Genomic DNA, 17,791 nt, shown 5'->3' on the forward strand with positions numbered 1-17,791 from the left:
TCTTAAAGCTATGCATTATCAGAGGCATAAAGTGCTCTTTATGCCTCCGTGCTATAAAGGAAGATATTATAAAATTTGCAAGGAGCCGCTTTCAGTTGAGGGACTCTCAGCACAAATGTTAGAAGCAGCTAAAGGCGGGAGATGCCTCCTGGAAAAGCTGTTACTTATGAGATACAAGATAGATGAAACTGCAAATGCAGGTAGAATTGTAGGGCTGGAAGGGATTTCACATCATCTGGTCTCACCTCCTACTGTGGCACGGGATGCTTTAAATTGTCCCAGGCAGATGTCTGCCCAGCCTCTTTTTGAAAATCTTCAATAAAGACGATTCCCCAACTTCCCTTGGTTCCTTGTCCTGCAATTCTGACAGGGAATTTTCCCGAGATTTGTTCCAAATGTTCTTAGCTACAATTGAAACCCATTGCTATGTGCCTTGCAGATGTGGTGGGGAATAGTAATTCTCCCTCTTCTTTAGATAGCCTTGCAAATGCTGTACCCCCCTACTAGATCTACACAGATTTGGGTCCATGCAGGGTCCAATCAATTATGAACCTTTTGTGTGTTGGAACCGTGGTGGATGACTCAGATGGTGCAACCAGCTAGTTTAGTCCCCTGGTTGGGTTTCCAGTGGAATGGAAAATCTGTATAATACGGGGAGCAGGACTACATGGGTACTTTTACATGTGACAGGGGTCTAGTCCCCTAAATTGAAACAGTGGGTTTTTAATTGCAGTGGGGCTTGGGGTGGGGAGGAGAATTGGGCCGCTTGCCACTTCTGCCTTCAACCCACCCTGCCCACCTCCAGGGAATGAGCTGTCAGATTAAAGGCTGCAACGTTACAAGTAACTACGTTGTAAACTAAACAACAGGGGGATGTGGCTTAGTCTACAACATAACAAACTCGATTAAATCACATAAAAACCCATATATGTAAAGTGTGGCACAATTAAACTGCAAAAGCGGGCAATTTTCGCCACGTGCACAAGCACCCTGTAATTGCAAGTATCTTTTTTAGAAACTTTTAGTAGGATTTTCCTGCTGTTAGGTTCCTTGCTGATGAGCCTGGCTCAGCAGCTTCTAAATCCCACTTCCCCTCAAATTATGACTCTCAGTCACCCTTTCTCTCTAGGATCTGTATTGGAAGGTGGGCGATGCAGCTGCAACCCCTTCAGAAGTGTTTGTGCTTGGAGTGCCCAGAATGCTTTGGCTGGGTCTGCCCTGGGGGCATCCCAGCAGTTACGTGTGGATGTTTGTAAATCTTTTTCATTCTCTTTCTTTTTGTGCATCCTCTGCTGTAGTAGGTATTACCTTATAAATCAGATCCCTTGAATCACCAGCACTGAGTCAGTGATCCTCAAGCACTAGCTTTGCTGAACTGGACATTGTGTGTGGATGCCTGACCCTTGACTCCCAAAACAAGTGCTTTACTCCCAGTTTAGCTACGGCCGGAGATCTCGCAACAGCTGGAGGAAATGCTACAGGAACACATTGAAGGAATACAGGCAGTCCTTGACTTACGTTTCGAATTACGTTTTGCACCTACAACGTTTCTAAATTGACACCCTGTTTCAACTTTATGACATCGGTTTCAACTTTACAACACTTGATCCCACGCCACGCCACGCCAGCGAACAAGTTTGCTGTGTTACTCATCTCCCTGGAGAACATCTGTCCAAACTTCCTTGGACGCTTTCTTTAAGAAAGCAGACGAGACTCCAGAAAAACCTGCAGCCACGGCTCCTGAGAAGACTCCAGCCAAGAGCCCTTCAAAAGTCCAACCAAGAGCCTTACAAAGTCCAGCAAAATCTCCTCAAAGAAATCCTTCCAAATGAAGATGATTGCTATTTACAATATAAATACATTAATGTAGCTATGTCACTCATGAATAATTGATCAAGTACAAAATTCTGGGGTACTTTGGGTGAAAATAGGGTATCGGGCCTTGGTTCAGGAACCAGTCCCTCATGTATAACATTGTTTCTTATGAGAAAATTGGTTCCCAGTTACAATATTTCAACTTAAGATGTGGTTTTCAGGAACCAATTGTGCTGCGAGTCTGAAGGCTGCCTGTATCTCAAGGAAATGGACACCAACATCAAGAGCTGGGAGAAACTGGCTGCCAACTGACTCCAGAGGTGCCACAGCCTCAACCAGGTGGCAGCCCACTTCAAGGTAAAGTGTTCTGCCCTTGAAACAGAGAAGAGAGAGCAGAGGAAGGAAAAGGAGAGAAATGCCTGCCTACGGCCTGTTCTTCCCGTGGAAAGACCTGTAACTTCTACAGATGGATCGGTGGCTCAAGGAGGGACCCTTAAGTCCCTTCAAGACCCATCAATGAGCCGTGATAGAGATCATCCTCAAATTGAGGGACTGCCACTGCTCATGAAATCGGATCCCTTGGTACCTCTTGTAAAAACCCGTGGTGAGGAAGGTCTGGAGATGTGGCTTCCGTGGTGGCCCAAGATAGAAGTGGCTGAAAGGAGCTTGCTGAAATCCTGCAGTGTACAGAAACCTGCCTAAGCATCTGTGGCGGCTTCGTTTTGGTCCTTGAGGGTCTTCTAAAGAAATGGAAGAAATCATCCAGAGTTTGTAACTTAGTGCAGTTATTTAGACCATGCTGTGTAGTCAGGACTGCCTTTCTATTGTGACAGGAAGGTAAAGACGGAGACAGAAGAGAAGTACGTGGGCCTCAGGAAGTACACGGGCTGATAACTGCTGTCACAGGTGTTTAAGTACTGTGCATATATATATATTTGGCCCTGTCTGTAAGGGGGATAGGATTGTGTTGCAGTATTTTAACTCCAGTGTGTTAATGATCAATGTGACATGCAACTAGCCTAGGCATAAACCACCCTAGGGGAAGCCCCATTTTGCACCTTGATGGTTTTTCTGAGCCGTATTTCTACACCCCAAGCATTTTTTTTCTTAATTTGCACTGGCAACATTGCTGAAGTCTCATTTCTGTTTAGCCCATTCAGAGGGTTTCAATACCAGGAGGGGGTTTTCATTTCACTTGGCTGTTTCAAACAGGCTGGGGAATGGGTTGCTTACTGGTGGAAAATACTCCTGATCTAGTCCCTCAAACATCCATAAGCTGTTGGACTCCGTTCATCCCAGCCCAAGTCACTCAGTTGGTCTAGTTCCTGATTTTATTTCAGCCAAACCAAAAGATTTTAAATCAGTAACATATGAGCATCTGGCTGAGGCATTACTGAAGTTTCGGTCTGGTGATGATTCAGGTTTGTCTGACTTGGGCTTTGTACCAGTATTAGTATGTCATTTAGGGGTGCGGTGTTTTTACTTAAATCGTTCTACCAGGACAGCCCCAATTGTGGTGGCAGATTCTCCTGTGTAACTATACCTTATACCAACATACCTCCCCTTCCTTATAACTGCTAGTATAAAGACCCTTTATAATGGCATAACTGCACCCACTCCGGGGCTTCTCCTCGTGTAACTCTATCCCTGTAGTTAAAACAGTATAACTTTGGCATGTGGGCAGGGGCCTTCCTCGCTACCAGGCTCTGGAGTGACAGCTGCAGTTCAGTAGACAGTCTGTAGCAATTAACAAAAGCCCAGGGCATTGCTTCATTTTTAATTGAAAACATTTGGAGGGGAATTGAGAGAGGAAAATGCTTTGCATTTATATGGAGGTTTTATTCTTCTGTTGCTGGGAAAGGATCAGCATCCCTAGCCTTTTTTTTTTTTTTTTTTTACAGGTGGGCAGACTGGCTTTATGGGAGGAGTAGTGCCCAGTCTCGATGGCAATAATTAAACCTATAGAGCAGGGGTGGGCAATTATTTCAAGTGGATGCCCACTTACTGTGTCTTGACAAGCCATCGAGGGCTACATGACAGATAGCCAGGGGCAGGTAAATACTAATTTTCTAAATTTTTTAGGGGCCTCGCAGGCCGGGTAGAATGGCCTGGCGGGTCGCATCTGGCCCGCGGGCCGCGTTTTGCCCACCCCTGCTATAGAGCTTTCAACTCCCACTCCCCTTTTTATCCACACAATATTAGCAGAACGTATGTGTTAATACTTTGCAGGCTGGGGGGGTGGGAAAGGAAGCAGGTTTTTTCTGTCCGCTGGACTTACAAACATTGAATAAGGTCCCTGATGCTACTTAGCATAGCTATGAATGAGAAGCAGGTCTTCATTTTCTGGATTGCTGTGGAGCACGAACCACGGCCCAGTCTTCACAGGTGCTGAGCATTGTTAACTATCCCTGAAAGTCTTCAGGCACGCCAGAAAGGTGTCTCCTAAAAAGCTGAAGAGAGGGGTCGATTGCCTCTGGTTTCATACTGTAGTTACTCCAAGTCTGACTTGCTGTAGGTAGGAAGAGGGCTAGGGCACGGGGCTGTGAGGGGTGTAGCTGGGGATACGTGTACTGGAAGGGTGGGGAGAGGAGCACGCAAACAGACGCTCCGTCAGACGAGGACGCTGGCTCCTTATTCTTTGTAGACGGGTTTGCGTCCAAAAAATGCCAGTGCTGTTCTTGGGCCAGGGCTGGCAGGGCCCCGGTCTGGAGCTCAGGCTAGCCCTCAGCTCATGCTTGGTTGCTGTTTCTCAAAAGGCCGTTGTGCAAGGGCAGAGCTCAGCATGATTCTGATCCTCAGTGGCTTGCTCATGCTTTGCTGCTGGGATGAGCAGGAGAGTGAGAATTAGACCCGTCCCCTGTGCCCTCCCTGCCCCGACCTGCAGCAAGGAGGCTGCGGTGGCATCTGCCACCTAATTAACCTGTATGGATCGGTTTCAGTGAGGGCGGATGGGATGTGGTGCAGTTTACCCACCAAGGGACTGGTTTCAGCTCTATTTGAATGACTGTGGGGAATGGGATTGGTGCCTCTCTTGTGCTTGTGGTAATCCAGGGTACCAGAGTGCAGTATGCTGAAGGGGCTCTTGCCTTCTCCTGGCTTCCTGTGCTGAGTTCTTGCTCTTCTCCTCATCAGCCTTTTGCTGCCTCTGCCCCAAGAGCAATGCCCAAGCAGCCTGGATCTCCTTCAGGTCTCTTGTGGTGTATGCCCAGGCTCCCCCTGCTCCGTGTGGTGGTGAATGCTCTGGGAAAGAGAAGGCAATCAGGACTTGTAGTAGAGATCATATCTTTTATTAGACCAACAAGATTTTTGCAAAAAACATTCTTTGAGTTTTTTAAGATTTTTGCAAAGATATGATCTCCACTATGAGTCCTGATTGCCTCTTCCTCTAGACCAATACAGCTACAACCTGCATACCTGTGAAAGAGAAGCACACTCCTCCAGGTGTGTGCAGGCAACTGCATGGTCCCTGGCGAGTGGCACCCTGAACCGTGCAGATACTAGCTGCGAGGCTGCTTGCTTCACAGAAACTCCAGCCTAGCTTTCCCATGGGGCCTCCTTTTAATAAATGTAATAAATGAGCAGGAGGCGTTAAAATATCCTTTAATTTCTGAGCCCTGCAGGGCATCAAAGATGCAAAGGGAGGGGATTTCCCTTTGCAAAGAACATTTCTCCTCCCCTTTCCCTCTGTCCTGACCCCCCACTCTCTCCACTGCACTCCCGTGTCCTCTCTTCTTCCCAATCTTCCTGCTACTTGTGACAGGCGTTTCTGGGCTGCGCTACCTGGCAGAACTGCAGGGAAAAGGGGAGCAAGGTTGGGGACAGCGCGGGTGCGACAGGTCAGAGCTGAGGTGAAGTAAGGAGGGGAACCCAGGACTAGAATAAGAAAGAAGGTGGGTTCGGACAGCGGGGCCAGCGCTGGCGCCTTGCTGAAGGGGTGTATGGGAAGCCTGTGCTGTGTCTGCCTGGGCAGTACTTCTGTTTGCTCAGAAAGAAATTTGAAAGCCAAGCTCACGTCAAAACATCTGACAAAGCCACACCAATAGGCTCCTTCCTTCCTGCAGGCTGATGTAGTCGCTCCTGCCGTGCCCTGCCTTAAGGACTCGCACTTCTCCCCCCTCCACTCCCCACCACGCCGGCGAAGGACGGACTAATTGGGTCATTGTTTGCCTCGTGTCCGTGCTTCTGGCAGGGCCTCCTGGGACAGCCGTGCCAGCTGCCAGGCTCTCCAGAGGGTGACTGAAGCTAGATGTTGTGTCTGGGGTGTGCGCCTGGCAGAGGGGCTGTGCCAAGGCCGTGCCCCGAGCGGTCCCCCGCCCGTTCCGTACTTTGTCAGACCACAAACACGCAGGTCCGTCTTGTTCATTAGCTCAGAAAAGAAAACAGCCAGTGGTGGAGGGAGAGAAATGCATCTGGAGGAAAGGCAGAGGAGAGATGAAGAAGAAAGATGTTATTCAAGGGTGATCTAGGTCAGGATCTGGTTGGTTGGCTGAGGAGCCGCTCTATTTCCTCTGTTTTCTGCAGCAGAAGCTGGAGACCTGCTGGCTCCTCAGGCCCCAACCAAACAGGGCTTTACAAAGAGAAATAGCGTGCTGCAAATGACTTCTCCCTTCCCGCAGGCTCTGCAGCAAACCTCCAGATCCAAACCCTGAATGAACCCTTGCAGCGGTTTGCTTCTAAATGTTGGGACCAGAACTCCTGTTTATTAGAAAGCCGTTTCAGAGAGATACAGGGTACGTAGGGGGAAACCTCCGGCATCGGAAACCTTGTGAGCAATTTCTAAAGTGTTCAAACCCCACAACTGAGGGGCACCTTCAACCACTTGTATTTTGTGTGTGGGCAAAAGGTTTTCACTGTGTTTAGACAGTCTCACCCTTGGCTCCACATCTCTGCTTTGCTCGAGAGGCAGGCTCTCAAAGAATATCACAGTCGAAGTAGGTGGACTGTCACCGAGACTTGCACCCACAGGTATCCCAGTCGCAAGGCAGAGAGGGGAATGAATTACTGAATTCAGACAGGCGGTTTGGGAAGTGCTTGCCTGCAGCAGTGCTTCTTAAACTTTTTAGACTCAAGGGACCCCCTCAGAAAATAGCAGCTCTTAGCTTTCATTCATTTTTTGACAATGGAAAAACGTCAGAGCAATTCTGCTGTTGCAAAGAACTCAGAAAGAGCGCAACAGGTCAAATTGATTTTGAACCTCTGGATTCATATTTGAAATCTCTTGAGTTTATCTCGTGAAGCATGTGTAAGTGGTTGCATACCTGACACTGCCAACGTTGCGTGGCGCCCTTTCGAGGATCTCGCAGCATCCTAATTGATAACCACTGGTCTGGAAGGATGTGCATCGCCCATCACAGACATGGGGCCTGCAACAGAATGCAGGTTCAGATCCAGATTCATATTCTGTGTGATCCAGTTGCTTTTCCTCTTTTAACTTTGTGTGCACTGATCTGAGGCTTAGATGCACCTTTCTGTATGCAGGTGACTCATGCAACCACAGATTAGATGAAGCCCAAGTCCTGATGAGCTTCCTGTATCTTTGGGTTTCATAGTGCTGGTTGCATTCAGCTCTTTGCAGTGCTGTGTCTTGTCTGTAGCCATTCAGCGCAGTGAGCTCCTGCTCTGTTGAGAAGGCATTATTTTAATATCCTGTGTCCTAGAGTAGTATTTCAGACCTTTGGAAGGCTCCATGCAGGTTTACCTAGTAACTATGGTTCAGGCAGTGCCCAGGAGTAAATGGAAACAATTCGTACTGAGGTCAGCGAGAGGTGCTTTTGTTTCTACCTGGTCTACTTTGGCTCCACATCTCTGCTTTGCTGCAGGGATTCATTGCAGGGTTGCAAGTCAGGGATAGTTAGTTAAGAATGGTGGGTTGTTCTCTTTCCCTTGCAAAGAATTGGAGACCTGGAAAAGTCTCCTAGAGCCAGCCAGTGCTTCTCCATATGCCTCAGTGGACAGACATGCAGACCCAGCCTTCCTTTAACAACACTTGGCTTGCGGAGCAAAGGGCAGCCTTTCAGGCCCATTCACCGGCAGATGGAATATGTGATGCTGACTGCAGAGAAGTTGTCTGTGACCACAAAAGACTGGCAGGCTCTTCCTCCCAGTGCTGTCTCCCTGGCGTATGCCACGTCTTGCTGCTCAGTGCCACAGCAGGTCAGTATGACTTTCCCTCCCAGTGCACCTCCCATTCAGCACAGCACAGCGCAGCACAGCATCCACTGTCATCCAAGCTGGGAGGAGGTAGTCCAGGTCTACAGGACTTGCCTCAAGTCTCTCTCTGGGCTCTGGTGACCCAGTGCACTTATCCCCTGTGGCATGGATTGATCCAACCTCAATTTGGGAAAACACAATATGGGGAACGTATTGCAAGGAAAGGCTGGGAAGATCCACCAGCCATTACAGCACTGGTGTTTCTGGACTGCCAACGCTATTCAAGGAGGACGTAGATTTGGAAGAGCTGATTCTATTGTAAATACCAGAGGTGGAATGAAGCCTCGGAGGTTGCACGTTGATATGAACTCACCTAAAATTGGTGGTGGGACAGGGAGGGGGAGCTTTGGATCTGATTCTGATAGGGGCCAACTAGAAAGCTGGTGTTCTGGAATGTCTTGTCCAGACTTTGCTTTATTATGCAGTGTTACTTGGATGCTGAAGTTTTGTGCTTATGCTGAGAGAGGGGAAATTAGGATGCTACTGCACTGGATCCTTTTCCCAGCTGTGGGGAGGACGTTTAAGAGCACAAAGTCAACTCACAGCTCTCTCTGTAGCCTAGCGATTATCCTACACTTACCATACTTATGAAGTGCAGTAGGCATTGAACGGCTTGGTGAATGGTTTGCCCATCTAGTGAGGGATTTGCACACGTACCGACATTGCCACCACATGTGGACCTATGATGCTGTCTATTTGGGTGTCCTGTCAGTGCCAGTGATCTCCCTCCCCACTACAGTAACAAGGCTGTCCCTGGAGGATGAGGTTCAGTTTTAACGACAGTAGTAGTCGGCTTATGTTCTGGGAATTTATTGCTTTTACCAGAACTTGTGCAAGTACAGATGTTCTGGTTGGTCTTAAAATGATCCCTCCCTAGATAAAATCCAGCTGCACTGTTTGACTCACTTCTCAAGAGCCTCTGTCATACTGCTACAATAATAACGCCGAGCAGGCTGACAGCAAGGGCTAAACAGTTATGGTTTGAAGTTAAACAAAACATACAGTCTTTCATCAGCACTCCTATATCTGGGTGATGAGCCCCAGCTGTGAGGGAGAAACCTGGGCCGTGAACTACACTTAAGAGGTCTTTCCAAACTCTACTCGGCTCCAGACTTCCCTATAGGTTTGTGCGCAAAGGGTTGAGGGCATAAGCTGAGTCTGTAGACATCTGTTTGTGTCTCATTCCCTTACCTGGAGAGCAAAAAATCCCAGTGTTTGGAAAAGTGAGCATCTGGGTCAGAAAAAGAGTATAGTAGGAGAGGCATCCAGCTTGAGTATCACACACGAACCCCTGTCCATTGGTTATGTTTCACCTTCCTATGGGGATAGAAGGTGTTTTCCAGGTGAGGATAGTGAGCCGCGCGGGGGGGGGGGAGGGGGGACCATAAAGGAAATGCCCAGTGCAACCCACTTTGTTTCAGTTCTTCTTCCCTCTTAGTTTCACTTGCTTTTTTTCAGTACCACTGGTTGTGTCTGAGTTTGCAAAATATTTGCAGGGAATATTTATATTTATCAAAGCAAGCTTGTGGTCATACTGGATCTTTCAGTTTGCATTCAGTAGACATGTTTCGTTCACATTGCTGACACACGTTAAAGAGTTTTAAATTAGAGAGCTAAAATGGGTTAATAACAAGAATCTGATGGGATTGTCCAGCGGGATGGGATCTCAAAAAGCTGTTGTCTTATGTAGCAGGACCTAAAGTTTCGTTTCAGAGTAAAAACCAGAGTGATTTTCTTTCTCCAGATGTGCTGAAGGTCTCCACCGCTCACTCGGTACAGCTGCAGGGTGAGGTTGTTCCACACTTGGGAGAATCTGGTCGCTAGCCCTTGTCGTGACGTGGGGCCTTTGTACCCATCACAAAATTGGCCTTTAAAGCGGCTTAAACACCCTTTTACCCTGCTTTAATGGCATTGCTATTTAGACTGTCGGCGGCTTATTGCGCATTAACGGCACTACTGTTTACAGTGTTGGTGGTGTATTGCCCATTAAATGATGTTGGGACGTAGCAAAATAAAACACGTCTGAGGTGTTTTAGTTTGCTACCTTAGTAGCTGCGGAGGGAAGCGCTGGGCCCCATGCAGCTCAGGGGCTGTGCAGGCAAGCTCCACTGGAGAAAAAAAAAAGCGGCTTTTAAAAAATGTTTTCCTCCTCCCTGGAGCCTGCCTGGCTGAGCTGCGCAGGGGCCCGGTGCTTCCCTCCACAGCTGGGGCGGGCTGGGGCTTCCCTCTGCGCCTGCAGTGCGGTGCCCCCCGGGACTGCCCGGGCAGGTGCTGCTTAGGGGGCACCACCACTGTGGAGGGAAGCACCGCCGCCCCCTCCCCCTGCAGCTCAGGGCCCCGTGCAGCTGCCTGCCCACCCCCCGGCAGAGACAAAGGATTTGGCCCAACCCTTGTGTACATGTCACAGGGTGTTTAAATTGAAGCAGGGTGGGTTTAAACCCCCTGCCCCCCCTCCCCGATTCAGTTTAGGGAGAATTAAACGGAAGTAAACCCCCATAGCATGTACAAGCAGCCAGTCTACTTCCAAGGAATGGAGTATGCCGAAGTCTGCAGACAGCCTCCAGCATAATCCTGAGAGAAGTCTGACCTTCTGTTACTCATCTGTGCTGACGTAGATGTTTTCTACCCCAGTTTCTTCTTCCCCTGTAATTGAAAGTGGGCCAGTCTCTCAAGCTGTGACTGCATCTTTGCCTTTGGGTGCTTCTGGACTCAGTGGGTGCACCTACATGAGCTTTTAATGCAGCTCAATAAACGCTGGCTCAGTAGTGCCAGCGTCAGCTGCTCCCAGGCTCCCACATCTTCACGTGCGCTCGGGACTGCAGCAATTTAAACTGGGGTAGAGCAGCTCCCGGCTGGCAGTAGGCTTAGGTGGTCAGCCCTGGGCTCTGGGTGGCGCGCATCAGGTGGTAGAGGGGCTTGCTGGGGCATGACAGTGTCAAAAGTGCAGAGCCGTGTGGCTGACCCTCCAAGCTTGCAATCATTGGTGGATGTTATCAGGAAGTTACCCAGCCACTCATTGCTTCATTTTAGAGCTGTCAGGAAGCAGGAGTTAAAAGCAGAAGAATCTGAAGAAACTAGTGGCACCATGATTTTGAGCAAGTCGCTTAGGGTTCCTGTAAGGGGATGTGTGGTTAATTTTTAGGTTCCTGACTCCGGGCGTGAAATCCAAAACCGTGAATGAGGAACCAAGATGTCTTGTATGATTCATGGATATTGGTTATAGCCGTTTGGTCTAAGGACATAGGCAGACAAGGTTCGTTGGGTAGACCTGATCTCTTTTATTAGACCAACTCATACAGTTGGAAAAATTCTTCATTGCAAGCTTTGGGGTACAAATACCCTTCTTCTGCCTGCCTGAAAAAGGGTGTTTGTACCTGAAAGCTTGCAAAGAAGAAATTTTCCAACTATTTTAGTTGGTCTGATAAGAGAGATCAGATTTACCCAAAGAATTTTGTATGATTCATGGTTGCTTCAGAATGGGATCCAAAAGAGCCAGTACGGCAAGCAGGAAGCCACCTTACGTCAGTGTGATGGGGTTAGGGCCAAGGCAAGCAGGAAGCCACCTTTTACACCAGTATGATGGAGATCCTGGGAGGTGGGGCCCAGGCCATGTTTTAATTGCCCTGAGGCAGAGAGAGGAAGGAGTTGAACCTGGGTCTCCAACTTAACCAGATAAGGGCTCTAGCCAGCAGGATGCTGGGAGAAGCCAGTGCCTCCACCACCTCTTGCTGTGTTTTCAGAAGAAGTGGTGACTGCTGCTGCATTTTGTGGGGGGCCCTGACCCTCTCAGCATGTGTTTGACTGGCTCTGAGAGTGCCCATGGGATCAAGACCCTCATGCAGTATGGGCAGAAAAAAACCCCTTGTCTCTAGATCCCCAGGTTTTGGGGCCATTTGGGGCATCTGCAGAGAGGGGATATTCTGTGAACCTGATTAAAACAAGGAGGTACTTAAAAAGCTTAGACATCTCCACAATTAGACAGCAGCTGAATGGGGGCTTCCAGGACTGTAACTTCAGACTGAGGTTTTTCCATTCTGCCTACCCTCCTCCTTATGGCCATCCAATCTGTATTCATGCCTGGCTATTAAGCCTTGTGCCTCAGTTTCCCCATTGCTCACTCATTCCCCTTTGCAAAGCACTTGGAGGACTAGGGATGAAACATGCTGCTTTATTTCACACAATGTGGGGGCTTCTTCAGGAACGGTTGTGTTCCTGCTCCTATCACGGGCTCCGCACACCAAAGCTCTGGCCCGCTGCCACCTCCAGTCACTGTCTGTTGTCACTTCTTTTTGCTGCCAGGCACAGAGCAAGAAGCTCGCTTTGCCTGCGGCCCGAACCATATTTGAGTTCAGAGCTCAAGGCAAGAGGCAAAGTCTGGGTGCACTTTCTTACTCTTTTTTATTATTATTATTTGTCTTTCTAAGTGAGAGGCTGTGCCATTACGGATGACTCAATAGTTGCTGTAAAATTGGTGTCTTTCTACAATACAAACGGTTCGTCCCGGACCCCTTTCAGACTTTGCGCCTCCAGGCATATCACAGGCCGTAATTAATGCCCAAGGCCGTCATTTCTGGCTTCCAGGCAGAGCTGTTATTTTTTCTCTTTTTAGGTCCTGCACAGACACAACAGGAAATAAAGGATAAGGGGAGTGTGTGTGAGGCAACAATATGGAAACCAATGCTTCTGCAAGGATTAACCCTCTGGAGACTGTTTGTATGAGCACACGTACATCCCTCTGCACATTGCCATGTCCGGCAGGCCTCCAGCTGCCAGCTTCTTAGGGGGAAACTCTTGGTTCTTGGCTCTGAATACCATGGGGCATTAATCTATCTACACAGCTGTTGTGTAAGACTGATAGTTATACTCTCATTTTACCAATGGGGAAACCGAGGCATCGGGATATTAGGAGCCCGAATACCCACAAGTTTGTTTGGTTTTTTTACTTGTTGATGCTTAACACCTCTGAAGACCAGGCCTTGGTGACCAGTCCGTAGTCTGCCACTGGGCTGCACAGAGACTGGCAGACAGACATGGGCATTACTGCAGAGACACAGCCCCATGCTGGTGGTGAATATGATGTCATTTGTCACTGCCACTAAATGACCCTGTCTTGGGGCAATGATAAATTGACCACCCTTATCCCTCTGCTTGGAGCACATGGACTTGCTCTGGCCTATGGGGCAGGGAGAGGCTGATGGTCTGGAGGAGTGATAAGAGTGATGCAGGTGACATCAGGCAGAGAACAGCGATGCTCCTCTTCTTGCCTGTAGTTCACTAGTTCCTGTGGGTGTCCCCAGCCTGCCCTAAGCAATAGGGATCCTGCCTCCTGTCCGGGATCAGACACTGGACTCTCCAAGATTTGGGTCCGCTTCAGTATTTCAGCTCGATGCTGAGCCTCAGACTGCAGCGCAGTACTTACAGTTCATGCTCTATATGCAGTGCAGCTCCCCATCCTTCACCGTGCACCCACACGTCTTTCCTCTGTGTTCTCAAAACTTTCCTTAGTGACTCCATAACTTGTGGGCTTTCTAGGAATCCCCCTGGAACTTGACTCTTGCTTTTTTGTGTCCAAATCATTCACTGAAATTTAAAATAAAATCAGCCCCAAGATCGCTCTTTGAAGAACTTTACTAGTAACCTCCTTCCAGCCCAGTATTTCCCCTTTCAGCACAATCAGTTGGTCTCTCCCCAGTAGTTAGTTCCTTACACACCTCACAGATTCCCCATTCCCTCGCACCCTCTCCAGTAATTTCCCATAAGGAACTTTTCTGACATCCATCTGAATAAGTTCAACCACATGTCCTTTGTCTAGAAAACCACTTGTATCAAAGAACAGTCCCAAACTAGACTGCTGTGATCTACCTTTGCCTAAGCCCCCATGGATTTTGTCCCATTTTCCATTAATCCCCACATCCTTAATTATTCTTCACTTCAAAATTTTCTCTAAAACCATGCCTGTCATTGAGGTCAGACTATCAGGCCCGGAGTTGCCTGGATTACTTTTTCCCTCATTAAATGTAGATGCTATATTTGCTGTTCTCTTTTGAATTGATTAAAAAACCTTGCTCCTCGACCTGCCATTTCTAGTGTCAGTCCTTTTTAAGATGTAGATTATCTGGCCCCTTCAAACAATTGACTAGTAAGTTAACCTTAAAAAAAAGGTCCTTCCTTTTTCCGAAGAGAGGGAAAGGAAACCACCGACAACTTGTTTAGTCGTATCATGCCCTCAAATGGGTGCAGGGCAAACGCTTCCCCTTTTAGTGGAATATCACTAGAATTTGGTTGAGTGGTTTTTGTGGATTATTCTAAATTACAGGAAAGATTGAAACAACTGTAACATCCTTGGATCTGAATCCCAGATTTCTAAGTCAGTCAAACCGCAGCTGATAGCACCTCTTAAAGATTTATAAGCTCTTAGAAAAATTGTGTGTGTGTGGATGGGCCTTGGGGAGCGTAGGAATATGGAGTTTCTCCTCTCTAGGAACTATCTAAATAGCAGCCCTGCTTATGGAAATAGAAGTGGCTGGGCCAAACTTTCAAGGATTACCGTTGAAAGGTTGGATGTGGGATCTGGGAAAGTCACTAACAGGCTTTAAAGCCAGAACTACAGCCAAGATGCTAAGACCTTGAAAAAGCCTGTCTGATGGAGGATCCTGCTGTCCTTATGGCTCTGGTCCCAAAAGCAAGAACGGTCTATTAATTTAACATGACTTCTCTCCCTGTTAGCTGCTCCATGACCTCTTGGCCTTCCCTAGATCACCAGAGCAGTAAGTGTCTTCTGCCTGGGAACTTAGCCAGTGTGAGTAACCCAACAGCACGGTGGGGGTCTGGCTTTACTTCAGTGAGATTGAGTGGAAAAAAGGTTAAAAGAAAGGGTCAGAATGATCATTCCCTTGACTCCCTCTTTTGATCCAACGTTCATCCCAGGCATAATGGGAGAAACAGGCTTCAAGTGAGGACAGAGGCCCTCTCCCCTTCTTCTGGATATCAGTGGCTCCTCAATTCCAGATCATGGCCCAGTCTATGTAGTGTAGCCAGTGTGTGCAATGGAAAGCCCCTTGCAGTGTCCATCTCTGCGGTCTGTACATAGGGCAGGTCAGGGCAGGAACTGCCGGGACCTGGAGGTCAGTATTGTGGTGCATTAGCAGAGCTAAGCCCTGAACTGGAATAGTGGGGGGTTGAGGCGGTGTTGAGGCAGGATTGAAGCACATCAGCAGAGATGCTGTAGGGAGCTGGATCCCAGAGTTGTGTGGCCTTGTGGCTTTGTGTGGGGTGTAAAGCAGCAACGCTGGGGGTTCCTCAGGTAAGTGTTTGCTGGCAGATGCAAGGGACTAGATCTGATGTCCCAGGAGGCCTCTTCCTATGTTCCTGTAGCTGGAGGTGCTGCATGCGGCTCAGGAGCAAGGCGCACTGCGGGGCAGACCCAGGGTGGGAGAAGCAAGGGGTGCTATGGGTCTGTATTATTTCCTAAACAGATGCATGGTACAGCCCACAGAGAGCAAACAGGCTTGGCAGCAAACAGGCTTTTGTAGTGAGGCTGCCCTATATAGCTTCATCCAGTCCATCATTGCTTGTTGCCCTGTGTCACTGCAACTTTAAGCAGCAGTAGTCACAAAGTACATGGGTCCCCGCAATCCTGTCTCAGTCTGTCCCTTTTGCTACCCCTCTCAGCTTCCTCACCGCACAGCAATCAGACCCCACTTCGTGGGTGCCTATACACGAGCAGTGAGGCTGATCCAACACGCTGTAATAACAATGCATTGGAGCAGACTGAATTAATCAAGTCAGCTGGAGCATGGTAATTACTGTGCTCCACCACCCTCCAGCGTCTCGCAAAAATGGCTGCAGGGGTGTTTTATTGAAAGTTCATTCAACGAGCTTACCCCTGCTGCCATTTTTAAGCTCAGGGATGTGGATACACAAGACTCCAGGTGCTTTAATTAGAGTGGCTCTTATAAACACCCAAAGCTCCTGTCCTGCTGAGAGAGCTAGAGTCAGGCTGAGCCACCAGTGGCCCCATCAGTGCTCCAGTCCCCTTCACTGGGGCTCTTTAAAACTGTGCCCAACGCATTTGCTGCAGCTGGAGAGTTGGATGCATCTGTGTCCCAGGCAGGAAGCCTGTTTTTACTTTGCCCTGTATGAACTGGAGTCGGAAGGGAACAGCAGTTTTCAGGGGTATGATGCTTCCTGGGACATGTGTGCTTGTAAACCCAGACATGGGCCTTGCCATAAACAGAAGAAGCTTGGCATGGAGCTCCTCCAGCATTGGCGTAATCGCTTCTGAAAGTTAAAGTTTCCAAGATCTATGAAATGCTGGGACTGGATGCTGTCCGTAGCCATCTCTGCGCTCCCAGGGCTTTCAAGCAGGAAAGTTGTGGGTTTTTTTGTTTTTTTTTTTACAAGGGCACACAACTGCTACCCTGTTGCTAAACCAACCTGAGGTTCTGTGGCTGTGGCAGGTACCCAGGGCAGGGAAGAGGCGGGTTGCAGGACCCCAGCCCCTGCTCTAAATTGTACCCCTGTTTCAGTGGTTCACTGCAAGAGTGTAGAATAGCTGGCGTGCAAATCTGCCCTGCCAGCCGGGGGGGTTCCCCAAATAGGACCGAAATGCATGAGAAGGTTGGGGCTTTTGGGGTCACCACCTAAGTGTTTATGCACCTTATGGCATGACTGTTAAAGGTACAGCATATTCATAGATGTGAGATCAAAGTCTGGAACTGTCTCCACTGAGGGTGAGTGCCCTGACCACGGTGCTTCAGAGTTGTGCCTAAACAGGCTAAACAAAAAGCATTGCTAGCTTCAGTTTAGACTTAGACCAATTTGGTTTAAACTGTAGCTGTCTGCTTCATTTAGTGGCATGAGGACCTTTGTGCCCAGTTTAAAGCAGTTGGGCATCTAATGCCTTTGCCAATCAGAAAGCATTGTCAGCTCCAGTTTGGACCAGTTCATCTAGGGAGAGAGATTTCTCCAGATTGACGTTGTTGAAAAGAATGGGAGAGTTTCTCTTTAATTTACAAATGACAAAGCCTGAACTGGCTGACTGAGCCCACTGGGCATGTGTCTCAGCAGAGCACTGTCTGCATTAGATCTGCCCCTTATCTCTGTCTTGCAGAAATGCCGCTTCACCCACTTGTGGGATAACAGTTGTTTGGATTGAGGAACGGACCCCCACTGGCGGTTGCCTCCTGTTGAGTAACTCTTCCGTTGGCCAACACCATGGGACACGTCATTCCCCATGGGGACGTGGATTTAACCGTCGCTGGGCCTGAGCTGTGAAAGCAGAGTCTCCATTTCTGAGCCAAGTGATTTGGAAAGAGCTGTCAGCAACGCGGGTCGAGTTAGAAATTTTTCAGGAGTGTTTCTTAATTAGGCTTGGTGTGTGTCTGTCTGTATGAATACACATGCCTTTACAGGTCAAGTGTTAATAGACATGTGCTTTGATGTCCATGAAATACATTCTCTTTGTACTTTTAAGATGTTCCTGCAGTATAGCAACATGACATACGGAGTTGCAAGGGGTCTCTTGTGCTATGGGTCCAGTCCCCTGCATGTTGTGTCATCCTGCCCTTGATCTTATTACAGTTCATCAAGCTCCCATAACTGTCTTCTGATGGTTGGAATCCTTCTGCTCCCCTGCTAAAATCTGAGGGCACAATTGAAATTGTTGTTTAGCCTTGAATCCATCTCCAGCAGTTCCTAACACCTTAGGGCTACAGTCAGCCCAAGGCACAAGCAGAACCACTGCCTTAAGGGGGTTATGGTGGCT

General features: G+C 48.4%; 1 protein-coding gene across 1 annotated transcript in view; it reads left to right on the forward strand.

The window, feature by feature from the left end:
- Positions 1-17,791, forward strand: part of CHST13 (carbohydrate sulfotransferase 13) — a 56,762-nt gene that overhangs the window by 26,949 nt on the left and 12,022 nt on the right. The gene's annotated exons all lie outside the window — the stretch shown is intronic.

The sequence above is a fragment of the Crocodylus siamensis genome, chromosome 11 (genome assembly GCF_052110815.1).
Source record: "Crocodylus siamensis isolate JL-2025a chromosome 11, ASM5211081v1, whole genome shotgun sequence".
NCBI lineage: Eukaryota > Metazoa > Chordata > Crocodylia > Crocodylidae > Crocodylus > Crocodylus siamensis.